This window comes from Lepisosteus platostomus, chromosome 23 (assembly GCF_059453375.1).
Source record: "Lepisosteus platostomus isolate fLepPlt1 chromosome 23, fLepPlt1.hap1, whole genome shotgun sequence".
Taxonomy (NCBI): domain Eukaryota; kingdom Metazoa; phylum Chordata; class Actinopteri; order Semionotiformes; family Lepisosteidae; genus Lepisosteus; species Lepisosteus platostomus.
This window is the reverse complement of record NC_142633.1, coordinates 3,120,356-3,137,557: the sequence shown is the minus strand read 5'-3', so window position 1 is coordinate 3,137,557 and position 17,202 is coordinate 3,120,356.

Sequence of the window (17,202 nt, the reverse complement as noted above, 5' to 3'; positions counted from 1 at the left end):
GTGTGCTGTTACTGCCCCATAACTTACATGGGGTTGACCAAACTTGCAGAAACATGTTTATTTCTGCTGAAAAACACGTTTTGACCGTTTCTGCACACTGGGGTTAAGAGCTGAGTGTGTGGGCTGTTCTGTGACTTGCTGTTACAGTGGGATTCTGAAGTCTGAAAAATCGCGTTTATTTCGGGCTGAAAAACACGTTTTGAAAATTTTGCTGTTACTGCCCCATAACTTACATGGGGTTGACCAAACTTGCAGAAACATGTTTATTTCTGCTGAAAAACACGTTTTGACACTTTCTGCACACTGGGGTTAAGAGCTGAGTGTGTGGGCTCTTCTGAGCCTTGCAGTTACATTGGGATTCTGAAGTCTGAAAAAACGCGTTTATTTCGGGCTGAAAAACACGTTTTGAATAGTGTGCTGTAACTGCCCCATAAGTTAAATGGGGGTGACCAAACTTGCAGAAACATGTTTATTTCTGCTGAAAAACACATTTTGACAACTTCTGCACACTGGGGTTAAGAGCTGAGTGTGTGGGCTCTTCTGAGCCTTCCTGTTACATGGGGATTCAAGTGTCTGAAAAAACGCGTTTATTTCGGGCTGAAAAACACGTTTTGAAACATGTGCTGTTACTGCCCCATAACTTACATGGGGTTGACCAAACTTGCAGAAACATGTTTATTTCTACTGAAAAACACGTTTTGACACTTTCTGCACACTGGGGTTCAGAGCTGAGTGTGTGGGCTCTTCTGAGCCTTGCTGTTACATGGGGATTCAGTTGTCTGAAAAAACGCGTTTATTTCGGGCTGAAAAACACGTTTTGAAAAGTGTGCCGCTACTGCCCCATAACTTACATGGAGTTGACCAAACTTGCAGAAACATGTTTATTTCTGCTGAAAAACACGTTTTGACCCTTTCTGCACACTGGGGTTAAGAGCTGAGTGTGTGGGCTCTTCTGAGTTTTGCTGTTACATGGAGATTCAGTTGTCTGAAAAAACGCGTTTATTTCGGGCTGAAAAACACGTTTTGAAAAGTGTGCTGTTACTGCCCCATAACTTACATGGGGTTGACCAAACTTGCAGAAACATGTTTATTTCTGCTGAAAAACACGTTGTGACCCTTTCTGCACACTGGGGTTAACAGCTGAACGTGTGGGCTCTTCTGAGCCTTGCTGTTACATGGGGATTCAGTTGTCTGAAAAAACGCGTTTATTTCGGGCTGAAAAACACGTTTTGAAAATTTTGCTGTTACTGCCCCATAACTTACATGGGGTTGACCAAACTTGCAGAAACATGTTTATTTCTGCTGAAAAACACGTTCTGACCCTTTCTGCACACTGGGGTTAAGAGCTGAGTGTGTGGGCTCTTCTGAGACTTGCTGTTACATTGGAATTCAGTTGTCTGAAAAATCGCGTTTATTTCGGGCTGAAAAACACGTTTTGAAAAGTGTGCCGTTACTGCCCCATAACTTACATGGGGTTGACCAAACTTGCAGAAACATGTTTATTTGTGTAGAAAAACACGTTTTGACACTTTCTGCACACTGGGGTTAAGAGCTGAGTGTGTGGGCTCTTCTGAGACTTGCTGTTACATGGGGATTCAGTTGTCTGAAAAATCGCGTTTATTTCGGGCTGAAAAACACGTTTTGAAACATGTGCTGTTACTGCCCCATAACTTACATGGAGTTGACCAAACTTGCAGAAACATGTTTATTTCTGCTGAAAAACACGTTTTGACCCTTTCTGCACACTGGGGTTAACAGCTGAACGTGTGGGCTCTTCTGAGCCTTGCTGTTACATGGGGATTCAGTTGTCTGAAAAAACGCGTTTATTTCGGGCTGAAAAAGACGTTTTGAAAATTGTGCTGTTACTGCCCCATAACTTACATGGGGTTGACCAAACTTGCAGAAACATGTTTATTTCTGCTGAAAAACACGTTTTGACCGTTTCTGCACACTGGGGTTAAGAGCTGAGTGTGTGGGCTGTTCTGTGACTTGCTGTTACAGTGGGATTCAGTTGTCTGAAAAAACGCGTTTATTTCGGGCTGAAAAACACGTTTTGAAAAGTGTGCCGCTACTGCCCCATAACTTACATGGAGTTGACCAAACTTGCAGAAACATGTTTATTTCTGCTGAAAAACACGTTTTGACCCTTTCTGCAAACTGGGGTTAAGAGCTGAGTGTGTGGGCTCTTCTGAGCCTTGCTGTTACATGGAGATTCAGTTGTCTGAAAAAACGCGTTTATTTCGGGCTGAAAAACACGTTTTGAAAAGTGTGCTGTTACTGCCCCATAACTTACATGGGGTTGACCAAACTTGCAGAAACATGTTTATTTCTGCTGAAAAACACGTTGTGACCCTTTCTGCACACTGGGGTTAACAGCTGAACGTGTGGGCTCTTCTGAGCCTTGCTGTTACATGGGGATTCAGTTGTCTGAAAAAACGCGTTTATTTCGGGCTGAAAAACACGTTTTGAAAATTGTGCTGTTACTGCCCCATAACTTACATGGGGTTGACCAAACTTACAGAAACATGTTTATTTCTGCTGAAAAACACGTTTTGACCGTTTCTGCACACTGGGGTTAAGAGCTGAGTGTGTGGGCTGTTCTGTGACTTGCTGTTACAGTGGGATTCTGAAGTCTGAAAAAACGCGTTTATTTCGGGCTGAAAAACACGTTTTGAAAAGTGTGCTGTTACTGCCCCATAAGTTAAATGGGGGTGACCAAACTTGCAGAAACATGTTTATTTTTGCTGAAAAACACGTTTTGACACTTTCTGCACACTGGGGTTAAGAGCTGAGTGGGTGGGCTCTTCTGAGCCTTGCAGTTACAGTGGGATTCTGAAGACTGAAAAAACGCGTTTATTTCGGGCTGAATAACACGTTTTGAAAAGTGTGCTGTAACTGCCCCATAAGTTAAATGGGGGTGACCAAACTTGCAGAAACATGTTTATTTCTGCTGAAAAACACATTTTGACAACTTCTGCACACTGGGGTTAAGAGCTGAGTGTGTGGGCTCTTCTGAGCCTTGCAGTTACAGTGGGATTCTGAAGTCTGAAAAAACGCGTTTATTTCGGGCTGAAAAACACGTTTTGAAAAGTGTGCTGTTACTGTCCCATAAGTTAAATGGGGGTGACCAAACTTGCAGAAACATGTTTATTTCTGCTGAAAAACACGTTTTGACACTTTCTGCACACTGGGGTTAAGAGCTGAGTGTGTGGGCTCTTCTGAGCCTTGCAGTTACAGTGGGATTCTGAAGTCTGAAAAAACGCGTTTATTTCGGGCTGAAAAACACGTTTTGAAAAGTGTGTTGTTACTGCCCCATAAGTTAAATGGGGTTGACCAAACTTGCAGAAACATGTTTATTTCTGCTGAAAAACACGTTCTGACCCTTTCTGCACACTGGGGTTAAGAGCTGAGTGTGTGGGCTCTTCTGAGACTTGCTGTTACATTGGGATTCAGTTGTCTGAAAAATCGCGTTTATTTCGGGCTGAAAAACACGTTTTGAAAAGTGTGCTGTAACTGCCCCATAACTTACATGGGGGTGACCAAACTTGCAGAAACATGTTTATGCTGAAAAACACGTTTTGACACTTTCTGCAAAATTTGGTTAAGAGCTGAGTGTGTGGTCTCTTCTGAGCCTTGCAGTTACAGTGGGATTCTGAAGTCAGAAAAAACGCGTTTATTTCGGGCTGAAAAACACGTTTTGAAAAGTGTGCTGTTACTGCCCCATAAGTTAAATGGGGGTGACCAAACTTGCAGAAACATGTTTATTTCTGCTGAAAAACACGTTTTGACACTTTCTGCACACTGGGGTTAAGAGCTGAGTGTGTGGGCTCTTCTGAGCCTTGCAGTTACATTGGGATTCTGAAGTCTGAAAAAACACGTTTATTTCGGGCTGAAAAACACGTTTTGAAAAGTGTGCTGTAACTGCCCCATAAGTTAAATGGGGTTGACCAAACTTGCAGAAACATGTTTATTTCTACTGAAAAACACATTTTGACAACTTCTGCACAATGGGGTTAAGAGCTGAGTGTGTGGGCTCTTCTGAGCCTTGCTGTTACATGGGGATTCAAGTGTCTGAAAAAACGCGTTTATTTCGGGCTGAAAAACACGTTTTGAAACGTGTGCTGTTACTGCCCCATAACTTACATGGGGTTGACCAAACTTGCAGAAACATGTTTATTTATACTGAAAAACACGTTTTGACACTTTCTGCACACTGGGGTTCAGAGCTGAGTGTGTGGGCTCTTCTGAGCCTTGCTGTTACATGGGGATTCAGTTGTCTGAAAAAACGCGTTTATTTCGGGCTGAAAAACACGTTTTGAAAAGTGTGCCGCTACTGCCCCATAACTTACATGGAGTTGACCAAACTTGCAGAAACATGTTTATTTCTGCTGAAAAACACGTTTTGACCCTTTCTGCACACTGGGGTTAAGAGCTGAGTGTGTGGGCTCTTCTGAGTTTTGTTGTTACATGGAGATTCAGTTGTCTGAAAAAACGCGTTTATTTCGGGCTGAAAAACACGTTTTGAAAAGTGTGCTGTTACTGCCCCATAACTTACATGGGGTTGACCAAACTTGCAGAAACATGTTTATTTCTGCTGAAAAACACGTTGTGACCCTTTCTGCACACTGGGGTTAACAGCTGAACGTGTGGGCTCTTCTGAGCCTTGCTGTTACATGGGGATTCAGTTGTCTGAAAAAACGCGTTTATTTCGGGCTGAAAAACACGTTTTGAAAATTTTGCTGTTACTGCCCCATAACTTACATGGGGTTGACCAAACTTGCAGAAACATGTTTATTTCTGCTGAAAAACACATTTTGACAACTTCTGCACACTGGGGTTAAGAGCTGAGTGTGTGGGCTCTTCTGAGCCTTCCTGTTACATGGGGATTCAAGTGTCTGAAAAAACGCGTTTATTTCGGGCTGAAAAACACGTTTTGAAAAGTGTGCTGTTACTGCCCCATAACTTACATGGGGTTGACCAAACTTGCAGAAACATGTTTATTTCTGCTGAAAAACACGTTCTGACCCTTTCTGCACACTGGGGTTAAGAGCTGAGTGTGTGGGCTCTTCTGAGACTTGCTGTTACATTGGAATTCAGTTGTCTGAAAAATCGCGTTTATTTCGGGCTGAAAAACACGTTTTGAAAAGTGTGCCGTTACTGCCCCATAACTTACATGGGGTTGACCAAAGTTGCAGAAACATGTTTATTTGTGTAGAAAAACACGTTTTGACACTTTCTGCACACTGGGGTTAAGAGCTGAGTGTGTGGGCTCTTCTGAGACTTGCTGTTACATGGGGATTCAGTTGTCTGAAAAATCGCGTTTATTTCGGGCTGAAAAACACGTTTTGAAACATGTGCTGTTACTGCCCCATAACTTACATGGGGTTGACCAAACTTGCAGAAACATGTTTATTTCTACTGAAAAACACGTTTTGACACTTTCTGCACACTGGGGTTCAGAGCTGAGTGTGTGGGCTCTTCTGAGACTTGCTGTTACATGGGGATTCAGTTGTCTGAAAAATCGCGTTTATTTCGGGCTGAAAAACACGTATTGAAACATGTGCTGTTACTGCCCCATAACTTACATGGGGTTGACCAAACTTGCAGAAACATGTTTATTTCTACTGAAAAACACGTTTTGACACTTTCTGCACACTGGGGTTCAGAGCTGAGTGTGTGGGCTCTTCTGAGCCTTGCTGTTACATGGGGATTCAAGTGTCTGAAAAAACGCGTTTATTTCGGGCTGAAAAACACGTTTTGAAAATTTTGCTGTTACTGCCCCATAACTTACATGGGGTTGACCAAACTTGCAGAAACGTTTATTTCTGCTGAAAAACACGTTTTGACCCTTTCTGCACACTGGGGTTAAGAGCTGAGATTGTGGGCTCTTCTGAGCCTTGCAGTTACAGTGGGATTCTGAAGTCTGAAAAAACGCGTTTATTTCGGGCTGAATAACACGTTTTGAATAGTGTGCTGTTACTGCCCCATAACTTACATGGGGTTGACCAAACTTGCAGAAACGTTTATTTCTGCTGAAAAACACGTTTTGACCGTTTCTGCACACTGGGGTTAAGAGCTGAGTGTGTGGGCTGTTCTGTGACTTGCTGTTACAGTGGGATTCTGAAGTCTGAAAAAACGCGTTTATTTCGGGCTGAAAAACACGTTTTGAAAAGTGTGCTGTTACTGCCCCATAAGTTAAATGGGGGTGACCAAACTTGCAGAAACATGTTTATTTCTGCTAAAAAACACGTTTTGACACTTTCTGCACACTGGGGTTCAGAGCTGAGTGTGTGGGCTCTTCTGAGCCTTGCTGTTACATGGGGATTCAGTTGTCTGAAAAAACGCGTTTATTTCGGGCTGAAACACACGTTTTGAAAAGTGTGCCGCTACTGCCCCATAACTTACATGGAGTTGACCAAACTTGCAGAAACATGTTTATTTATGCTGAAAAACACGTTTTGACCCTTTCTGCACACTGGGGTTAAGAGCTGAGTGTGTGGGCTCTTCTGAGCCTTGCTGTTACATGGAGATTCAGTTGTCTGAAAAAACGCGTTTATTTCGGGCTGAAAAACACGTTTTGAAAAGTGTGCTGTTACTGCCCCATAACTTACATGGGGTTGACCAAACTTGCAGAAACATGTTTATTTCTACTGAAAAACACGTTTTGACACTTTCTGCACACTGGGGTTCAGAGCTGAGTGTGTGGGCTCTTCTGAGCCTTGCTGTTACATGGGGATTCAGATGTCTGAAAAAACGCGTTTATTTCGGGCTGAAAAACACGTTTTGAAAAGTGTGCTGTTACTGCCCCATAACTTACATGGGGTTGACCAAACTTGCAGAAACATGTTTATTTCTGCTGAAAAACACGTTGTGACCCTTTCTGCACACTGGGGTTAACAGCTGAACGTGTGGGCTCTTCTGAGCCTTGCTGTTACATGGGGATTCAGTTGTCTGAAAAAACGCGTTTATTTCGGGCTGAAAAACACGTTTTGAAAATTGTGCTGTTACTGCCCCATAACTTACATGGGGTTGACCAAACTTGCAGAAACATGTTTATTTCTGCTGAAAAACACGTTTTGACCGTTTCTGCACACTGGGGTTAAGAGCTGAGTGTGTGGGCTATTCTGTGACTTGCTGTTACAGTGGGATTCTGAAGTCTGAAAAAACGCGTTTATTTCGGGCTGAAAAACACGTTTTGAAAAGTGTGCTGTTACTGCCCCATAAGTTAAATGGGGGTGACCAAACTTGCAGAAACATGTTTATTTCTGCTGAAAAACACATTTTGACAACTTCTGCACACTGGGGTTAAGAGCTGAGTGTGTGGGCTCTTCTGAGCCTTGCAGTTACAGTGGGATTCTGAAGTCTGAAAAAACGCGTTTATTTCGGGCTGAAAAACACGTTTTGAAAAGTGTGCTGTTACTGTCCCATAAGTTAAATGGGGGTGACCAAACTTGCAGAAACATGTTTATTTCTGCTGAAAAACACGTTTTGACACTTTCTGCACACTGGGGTTAAGAGCTGAGTGTGTGGGCTCTTCTGAGCCTTGCAGTTACAGTGGGATTCTGAAGTCTGAAAAAACGCGTTTATTTCGGGCTGAAAAACACGTTTTGAAAAGTGTGTTGTTACTGCCCCATAAGTTAAATGGGGTTGACCAAACTTGCAGAAACATGTTTATTTCTGCTGAAAAACACATTTTGACAACTTCTGCACACTGGGGTTAAGAGCTGAGTGTGTGGGCTCTTCTGAGCCTTCCTGTTACATGGGGATTCAAGTGTCTGAAAAAACGCGTTTATTTCGGGCTGAAAAACACGTTTTGAAACGTGTGCTGTTACTGCCCCATAACTTACATGGGGTTGACCAAACTTGCAGAAACATGTTTATTTCTGCTGAAAAACACGTTCTGACCCTTTCTGCACACTGGGGTTAAGAGCTGAGTGTGTGGGCTCTTCTGAGACTTGCTGTTACATTGGGATTCAGTTGTCTGAAAAATCGCGTTTATTTCGGGCTGAAAAACACGTTTTGAAAAGTGTGCTGTAACTGCCCCATAACTTACATGGGGTTGACCAAACTTGCAGAAACATGTTTATTTCTGCTGAAAAACACGTTGTGACCCTTTCTGCACACTGGGGTTAACAGCTGAACGTGTGGGCTCTTCTGAGCCTTGCTGTTACATGGGGATTCAAGTGTCTGAAAAAACGCGTTTATTTCGGGCTGAAAAACACGTTTTGAAACGTGTGCTGATACTGCCCAATAACTTACATGGGGTTGACCAAAATTGCAGAAACATGTTTATTTCTACTGAAAAACACGTTTTGACACTTTCTGCACACTGGGGTTCAGAGCTGAGTGTGTGGGCTCTTCTGAGCCTTGCTGTTACATGGGGATTCAGTTGTCTGAAAAAACGCGTTTATTTCGGGCTGAAAAACACGTTTTGAAAATTTTGCTGTTACTGCCCCATAACTTACATGGGGTTGACCAAACTTGCAGAACCATGTTTATTTCTGCTGAAAAACACGTTTTGACCCTTTCTGCACACTGGGGTTAAGAGCTGAGTGTGTGGGTTCTTCTGAGCCTTGCAGTTACAGTGGGATTCTGAAGTCTGAAAAAACGCGTTTATTTCGGGCTGAAAACACGTTTTGAAAAGTGTGCTGTAACTGCCCCATAACTTACATGGGGGTGACCAAACTTGCAGAAACATGTTTATTTATGCTGAAAAACACGTTTTGACACTTTCTGCACACTGGGGTTAAGAGCTGAGTGTGTGGTCTCTTCTGAGCCTTGCAGTTACAGTGGGATTCTGAAGTCAGAAAAAACGCGTTTATTTCGGGCTGAAAAACACGTTTTGAAAAGTGTGCTGTTACTTCCCCATAACTTACATGGGGTTGACCAAACTTGCAGAAACATGTTTATTTGTGTAGAAAAACACGTTTTGACACTTTCTGCACACTGGGGTTAAGAGCTGAGTGTGTGGGCTCTTCTGAGACTTGCTGTTACATGGGGATTCAGTTGTCTGAAAAATCGCGTTTATTTCGGGCTGAAAAACACGTTTTGAAACATGTGCTGTTACTGCCCCATAACTTACATGGGGTTGACCAAACTTGCAGAAACATGTTTATTTCTACTGAAAAACACGTTTTGACACTTTCTGCACACTGGGGTTCAGAGCTGAGTGTGTGGGCTCTTCTGAGCCTTGCTGTTACATGGGGATTCAGTTGTCTGAAAAATCGCGTTTATTTCGGGCTGAAAAACACGTTTTGAAAAGTGTGCCGCTACTGCCCCATAACTTACATGGAGTTGACCAAACTTGCAGAAACATGTTTATTTCTGCTGAAAAACACGTTTTGACCCTTTCTGCACACTGGGGTTAACAGCTGAACGTGTGGGCTCTTCTGAGCCTTGCTGTTACATGGGGATTCAGTTGTCTGAAAAAACGCGTTTATTTCGGGCTGAAAAAGACGTTTTGAAAATTGTGCTGTTACTGCCCCATAACTTACATGGGGTTGACCAAACTTGCAGAAACATGTTTATTTCTACTGAAAAACACGTTTTGACACTTTCTGCACACTGGGGTTCAGAGCTGAGTGTGTGGGCTCTTCTGAGCCTTGCTGTTACATGGGGATTCAGTTGTCTGAAAAAACGCGTTTATTTCGGGCTGAAAAACACGTTTTGAAAAGTGTGCCGCTACTGCCCCATAACTTACATGGAGTTGACCAAACTTGCAGAAACATGTTTATTTCTGCTGAAAAACACGTTTTGACCCTTTCTGCACACTGGGGTTAACAGCTGAACGTGTGGGCTCTTCTGAGCCTTGCTGTTACATGGGGATTCAGTTGTCTGAAAAAACGCGTTTATTTCGGGCTGAAAAAGACGTTTTGAAAATTGTGCTGTTACTGCCCCATAACTTACATGGGGTTGACCAAACTTGCAGAAACATGTTTATTTCTGCTGAAAAACACGTTTTGACCGTTTCTGCACACTGGGGTTAAGAGCTGAGTGTGTGGGCTGTTCTGTGACTTGCTGTTACAGTGGGATTCAGTTGTCTGAAAAAACGCGTTTATTTCGGGCTGAAAAACACGTTTTGAAAAGTGTGCTGTTACTGCCCCATAACTTACATGGGGTTGACCAAACTTGCAGAAACATGTTTATTTCTGCTGAAAAACACGTTGTGACCCTTTCTGCACACTGGGGTTAAGAGCTGAGTGTGTGGGCTCTTCTGAGCCTTGCTGTTACATGGAGATTCAGTTGTCTGAAAAAACGCGTTTATTTCGGGCTGAAAAAAACGTTTTGAAAAGTTTGCTGTTACTGCCCCATAACTTACATGGGGTTGACCAAACTTGCAGAAACATGTTTATTTCTGCTGAAAAACACGTTGTGACCCTTTCTGCACACTGGGGTTAACAGCTGAACGTGTGGGCTCTTCTGAGCCTTGCTGTTACATGGGGATTCAGTTGTCTGAAAAAACGCGTTTATTTCGGGCTGAAAAACACGTTTTGAAAATTGTGCTGTTACTGCCCCATAACTTACATGGGGTTGACCAAACTTGCAGAAACATGTTTATTTCTGCTGAAAAACACGTTTTGACCGTTTCTGCACACTGGGGTTAAGAGCTGAGTGTGTGGGCTGTTCTGTGACTTGCTGTTACAGTGGGATTCTGAAGTCTGAAAAAACGCGTTTATTTCGGGCTGAAAAACACGTTTTGAAAAGTGTGCTGTTACTGCCCCATAAGTTAAATGGGGGTGACCAAACTTGCAGAAACATGTTTATTTCTGCTAAAAAACACGTTTTGACACTTTCTGCACACTGGGGTTAAGAGCTGAGTGTGTGGGCTCTTCTGAGCCTTGCAGTTACAGTGGGATTCTGAAGACTGAAAAAACGCGTTTATTTCGGGCTGAATAACACGTTTTGAAAAGTGTGCTGTAACTGCCCCATAAGTTAAATGGGGGTGACCAAACTTGCAGAAACATGTTTATTTCTGCTGAAAAACACATTTTGACAACTTCTGAACACTGGGGTTAAGAGCTGAGTGTGTGGGCTCTTCTGAGCCTTGCTGTTACATGGTGATTCAAGTGTCTGAAAAAACGCGTTTATTTCGGGCTGAAAAACACGTTTTGAAACGTGTGCTGTTACTGCCCCATAACTTACATGGGGTTGACCAAACTTGCAGAAACATGTTTATTTCTGCTGAAAAACACGTTGTGACTCTTTCTGCACACTGGGGTTAACAGCTGAACGTGTGGGCTCTTCTGAGCCTTGCTGTTACATGGGGATTCAAGTGTCTGAAAAAACGCGTTTATTTCGGGCTGAAAAACACGTTTTGAAACGTGTGCTGTTACTGCCCAATAACTTACATGGGGTTGACCAAAATTGCAGAAACATGTTTATTTCTACTGAAAAACACGTTTTGACACTTTCTGCACACTGGGGTTCAGAGCTGAGTGTGTGGGCTCTTCTGAGCCTTGCTGTTACATGGGGATTCAGTTGTCTGAAAAAACGCGTTTATTTCGGGCTGAAAAACACGTTTTGAAAATTTTGCTGTTACTGCCCCATAACTTACATGGGGTTGACCAAACTTGCAGAACCATGTTTATTTCTGCTGAAAAACACGTTTTGACCCTTTCTGCACACTGGGGTTAAGAGCTGAGTGTGTGGGCTCTTCTGAGCCTTGCAGTTACAGTGGGATTCTGAAGTCTGAAAAAACGCGTTTATTTCGGGCTGAAAAACACGTTTTGAAAAGTGTGCTGTTACTGCCCCATAACTTACATGGGGTTGACCAAACTTGCAGAAACATGTTTATTTCTGCTGAAAAACACGTTCTGACCCTTTCTGCACACTGGGGTTAAGAGCTGAGTGTGTGGGCTCTTCTGAGACTTGCTGTTACATGGGGATTCAGTTGTCTGAAAAATCGCGTTTATTTCGGGCTGAAAAACACGTTTTGAAACATGTGCTGTTACTGCCCCATAACTTACATAGGGTTGACCAAACTTGCAGAAACATGTTTATTTCTACTGAAAAACACGTTTTGACACTTTCTGCACACTGGGGTTCAGAGCTGAGTGTGTGGGCTCTTCTGAGCCTTGCTGTTACATGGGGATTCAGTTGTCTGAAAAATCGCGTTTATTTCGGGCTGAAAAACACGTTTTGAAACGTGTGCTGTTACTGCCCCATAACTTACATGGGGTTGACCAAACTTGCAGAAACATGTTTATTTCTGCTGAAAAACACGTTTTGACCGTTTCTGCACACTGGGGTTAAGAGCTGAGTGTGTGGGCTGTTCTGTGACTTGCTGTTACAGTGGGATTCTGAAGTCTGAAAAAACGCGTTTATTTCGGGCTGAAAAACACGTTTTGAAAAGTGTGCTGTTACTGCCCCATAAGTTAAATGGGGGTGACCAAACTTGCAGAAACATGTTTATTTCTGCTGAAAAACACGTTTTGACACTTTCTGCACACTGGGGTTAAGAGCTGAGTGTGTGGGCTCTTCTGAGCCTTGCAGTTACATTGGGATTCTGAAGTCTGAAAAAACACGTTTATTTCGGGCTGAAAAACACGTTTTGAAAAGTGTGCTGTAACTGCCCCATAAGTTAAATTGGGGTGACCAAACTTGCAGAAACATGTTTATTTCTACTGAAAAACACATTTTGACAACTTCTGCACAATGGGGTTAAGAGCTGAGTGTGTGGGCTCTTCTGAGCCTTGCTGTTACATGGGGATTCAAGTGTCTGAAAAAACGCGTTTATTTCGGGCTGAAAAACACGTTTTGAAACGTGTGCTGTTACTGCCCCATAACTTACATGGGGTTGACCAAACTTGCAGAAACATGTTTATTTCTACTGAAAAACACGTTTTGACACTTTCTGCACACTGGGGTTCAGAGCTGAGTGTGTGGGCTCTTCTGAGCCTTGCTGTTACATGGGGATTCAAGTGTCTGAAAAAACGCGTTTATTTCGGGCTGAAAAACACGTTTTGAAAATTTTGCTGTTACTGCCCCATAACTTACATGGGGTTGACCAAACTTGCAGAAACATGTTTATTTCTGCTGAAAAACACGTTTTGACACTTTCTGCACACTGGGGTTAAGAGCTGAGTGTGTGGGCTCTTCTGAGCCTTGCAGTTACATTGGGATTCTGAAGTCTGAAAAAACGCGTTTATTTCGGGCTGAAAAACACGTTTTGAATAGTGTGCTGTAACTGCCCCATAAGTTAAATGGGGGTGACCAAACTTGCAGAAACATGTTTATTTCTGCTGAAAAACACATTTTGACAACTTCTGCACACTGGGGTTAAGAGCTGAGTGTGTGGGCTCTTCTGAGCCTTCCTGTTACATGGGGATTCAAGTGTCTGAAAAAACGCGTTTATTTCGGGCTGAAAAACACGTTTTGAAACATGTGCTGTTACTGCCCCATAACTTACATGGGGTTGACCAAACTTGCAGAAACATGTTTATTTCTACTGAAAAACACGTTTTGACACTTTCTGCACACTGGGGTTCAGAGCTGAGTGTGTGGGCTCTTCTGAGCCTTGCTGTTACATGGGGATTCAGTTGTCTGAAAAAACGCGTTTATTTCGGGCTGAAAAACACGTTTTGAAAAGTGTGCTGTTACTGCCCCATAACTTACATGGGGTTGACCAAACTTGCAGAAACATGTTTATTTCTGCTGAAAAACACGTTGTGACCCTTTCTGCACACTGGGGTTAACAGCTGAACGTGTGGGCTCTTCTGAGCCTTGCTGTTACATGGGGATTCAGTTGTCTGAAAAAACGCGTTTATTTCGGGCTGAAAAACACGTTTTGAAAATTTTGCTGTTACTGCCCCATAACTTACATGGGGTTGACCAAACTTGCAGAAACATGTTTATTTCTGCTGAAAAACACGTTCTGACCCTTTCTGCACACTGGGGTTAAGAGCTGAGTGTGTGGGCTCTTCTGAGACTTGCTGTTACATTGGAATTCAGTTGTCTGAAAAATCGCGTTTATTTCGGGCTGAAAAACACGTTTTGAAAAGTGTGCCGTTACTGCCCCATAACTTACATGGGGTTGACCAAACTTGCAGAAACATGTTTATTTGTGTAGAAAAACACGTTTTGACACTTTCTGCACACTGGGGTTAAGAGCTGAGTGTGTGGGCTCTTCTGAGACTTGCTGTTACATGGGGATTCAGTTGTCTGAAAAATCGCGTTTATTTCGGGCTGAAAAACACGTTTTGAAACATGTGCTGTTACTGCCCCATAACTTACATGGAGTTGACCAAACTTGCAGAAACATGTTTATTTCTGCTGAAAAACACGTTTTGACCCTTTCTGCACACTGGGGTTAACAGCTGAACGTGTGGGCTCTTCTGAGCCTTGCTGTTACATGGGGATTCAGTTGTCTGAAAAAACGCGTTTATTTCGGGCTGAAAAAGACGTTTTGAAAATTGTGCTGTTACTGCCCCATAACTTACATGGGGTTGACCAAACTTGCAGAAACATGTTTATTTCTGCTGAAAAACACGTTTTGACCGTTTCTGCACACTGGGGTTAAGAGCTGAGTGTGTGGGCTGTTCTGTGACTTGCTGTTACAGTGGGATTCAGTTGTCTGAAAAAACGCGTTTATTTCGGGCTGAAAAACACGTTTTGAAAAGTGTGCCGCTACTGCCCCATAACTTACATGGAGTTGACCAAACTTGCAGAAACATGTTTATTTCTGCTGAAAAACACGTTTTGACCCTTTCTGCAAACTGGGGTTAAGAGCTGAGTGTGTGGGCTCTTCTGAGCCTTGCTGTTACATGGAGATTCAGTTGTCTGAAAAAACGCGTTTATTTCGGGCTGAAAAACACGTTTTGAAAAGTGTGCTGTTACTGCCCCATAACTTACATGGGGTTGACCAAACTTGCAGAAACATGTTTATTTCTGCTGAAAAACACGTTGTGACCCTTTCTGCACACTGGGGTTAACAGCTGAACGTGTGGGCTCTTCTGAGCCTTGCTGTTACATGGGGATTCAGTTGTCTGAAAAAACGCGTTTATTTCGGGCTGAAAAACACGTTTTGAAAATTGTGCTGTTACTGCCCCATAACTTACATGGGGTTGACCAAACTTGCAGAAACATGTTTATTTCTGCTGAAAAACACGTTTTGACCGTTTCTGCACACTGGGGTTAAGAGCTGAGTGTGTGGGCTGTTCTGTGACTTGCTGTTACAGTGGGATTCTGAAGTCTGAAAAAACGCGTTTATTTCGGGCTGAAAAACACGTTTTGAAAAGTGTGTTGTTACTGCCCCATAAGTTAAATGGGGTTGACCAAACTTGCAGAAACATGTTTATTTCTGCTGAAAAACACATTTTGACAACTTCTGCACACTGGGGTTAAGAGCTGAGTGTGTGGGCTCTTCTGAGCCTTCCTGTTACATGGGGATTCAAGTGTCTGAAAAAACGCGTTTATTTCGGGCTGAAAAACACGTTTTGAAACGTGTGCTGTTACTGCCCCATAACTCACATGGGGTTGACCAAACTTGCAGAAACATGTTTATTTCTGCTGAAAAACACGTTCTGACCCTTTCTGCACACTGGGGTTAAGAGCTGAGTGTGTGGGCTCTTCTGAGACTTGCTGTTACATTGGGATTCAGTTGTCTGAAAAATCGCGTTTATTTCGGGCTGAAAAACACGTTTTGAAAAGTGTGCTGTAACTGCCCCATAACTTACATGGGGGTGACCAAACTTGCAGAAACATGTTTATGCTGAAAAACACGTTTTGACACTTTCTGCACAATGGGGTTAAGAGCTGAGTGTGTGGTCTCTTCTGAGCCTTGCAGTTACAGTGGGATTCTGAAGTCAGAAAAAACGCGTTTATTTCGGGCTGAAAAACACGTTTTGAAACGTGTGCTGTTACTGCCCCATAAGTTAAATGGGGTTGACCAAACTTGCAGAAACATGTTTATTTCTGCTGAAAAACACGTTTTGACACTTTCTGCACACTGGGGTTCAGAGCTGAGTGTGTGGGCTCTTCTGAGCCTTGCTGTTACATGGGGATTCAGTTGTCTGAAAAAACGCGTTTATTTCGGGCTGAAAAACACGTTTTGAAAAGTGTGCCGCTACTGCCCCATAACTTACATGGAGTTGACCAAACTTGCAGAAACATGTTTATTTCTGCTGAAAAACACGTTTTGACCCTTTCTGCACACTGGGGTTAAGAGCTGAGTGTGTGGGCTCTTCTGAGTTTTGTTGTTACATGGAGATTCAGTTGTCTGAAAAAACGCGTTTATTTCGGGCTGAAAAACACGTTTTGAAAAGTGTGCTGTTACTGCCCCATAACTCACATGGGGTTGACCAAACTTGCAGAAACATGTTTATTTCTGCTGAAAAACACGTTCTGACCCTTTCTGCACACTGGGGTTAAGAGCTGAGTGTGTGGGCTCTTCTGAGACTTGCTGTTACATTGGGATTCAGTTGTCTGAAAAATCGCGTTTATTTCGGGCTGAAAAACACGTTTTGAAAAGTGTGCTGTAACTGCCCCATAACTTACATGGGGGTGACCAAACTTGCAGAAACATGTTTATGCTGAAAAACACGTTTTGACACTTTCTGCACAATGGGGTTAAGAGCTGAGTGTGTGGTCTCTTCTGAGCCTTGCAGTTACAGTGGGATTCTGAAGTCAGAAAAAACGCGTTTATTTCGGGCTGAAAAACACGTTTTGAAAAGTGTGCTGTTACTGCCCCATAAGTTAAATGGGGGTGACCAAACTTGCAGAAACATGTTTATTTCTGCTGAAAAACACGTTTTGACACTTTCTGCACACTGGGGTTAAGAGCTGAGTGTGTGGGCTCTTCTGAGCCTTGCAGTTACATTGGGATTCTGAAGTCTGAAAAAACACGTTTATTTCGGGCTGAAAAACACGTTTTGAAAAGTGTGCTGTAACTGCCCCATAAGTTAAATGGGGTTGACCAAACTTGCAGAAACATGTTTATTTCTACTGAAAAACACATTTTGACAACTTCTGCACAATGGGGTTAAGAGCTGAGTGTGTGGGCTCTTCTGAGCCTTGCTGTTACATGGGGATTCAAGTGTCTGAAAAAACGCGTTTATTTCGGGCTGAAAAACACGTTTTGAAACGTGTGCTGTTACTGCCCCATAACTTACATGGGGTTGACCAAACTTGCAGAAACATGTTTATTTATACTGAAAAACACGTTTTGACACTTTCTGCACACTGGGGTTCAGAGCTGAGTGTGTG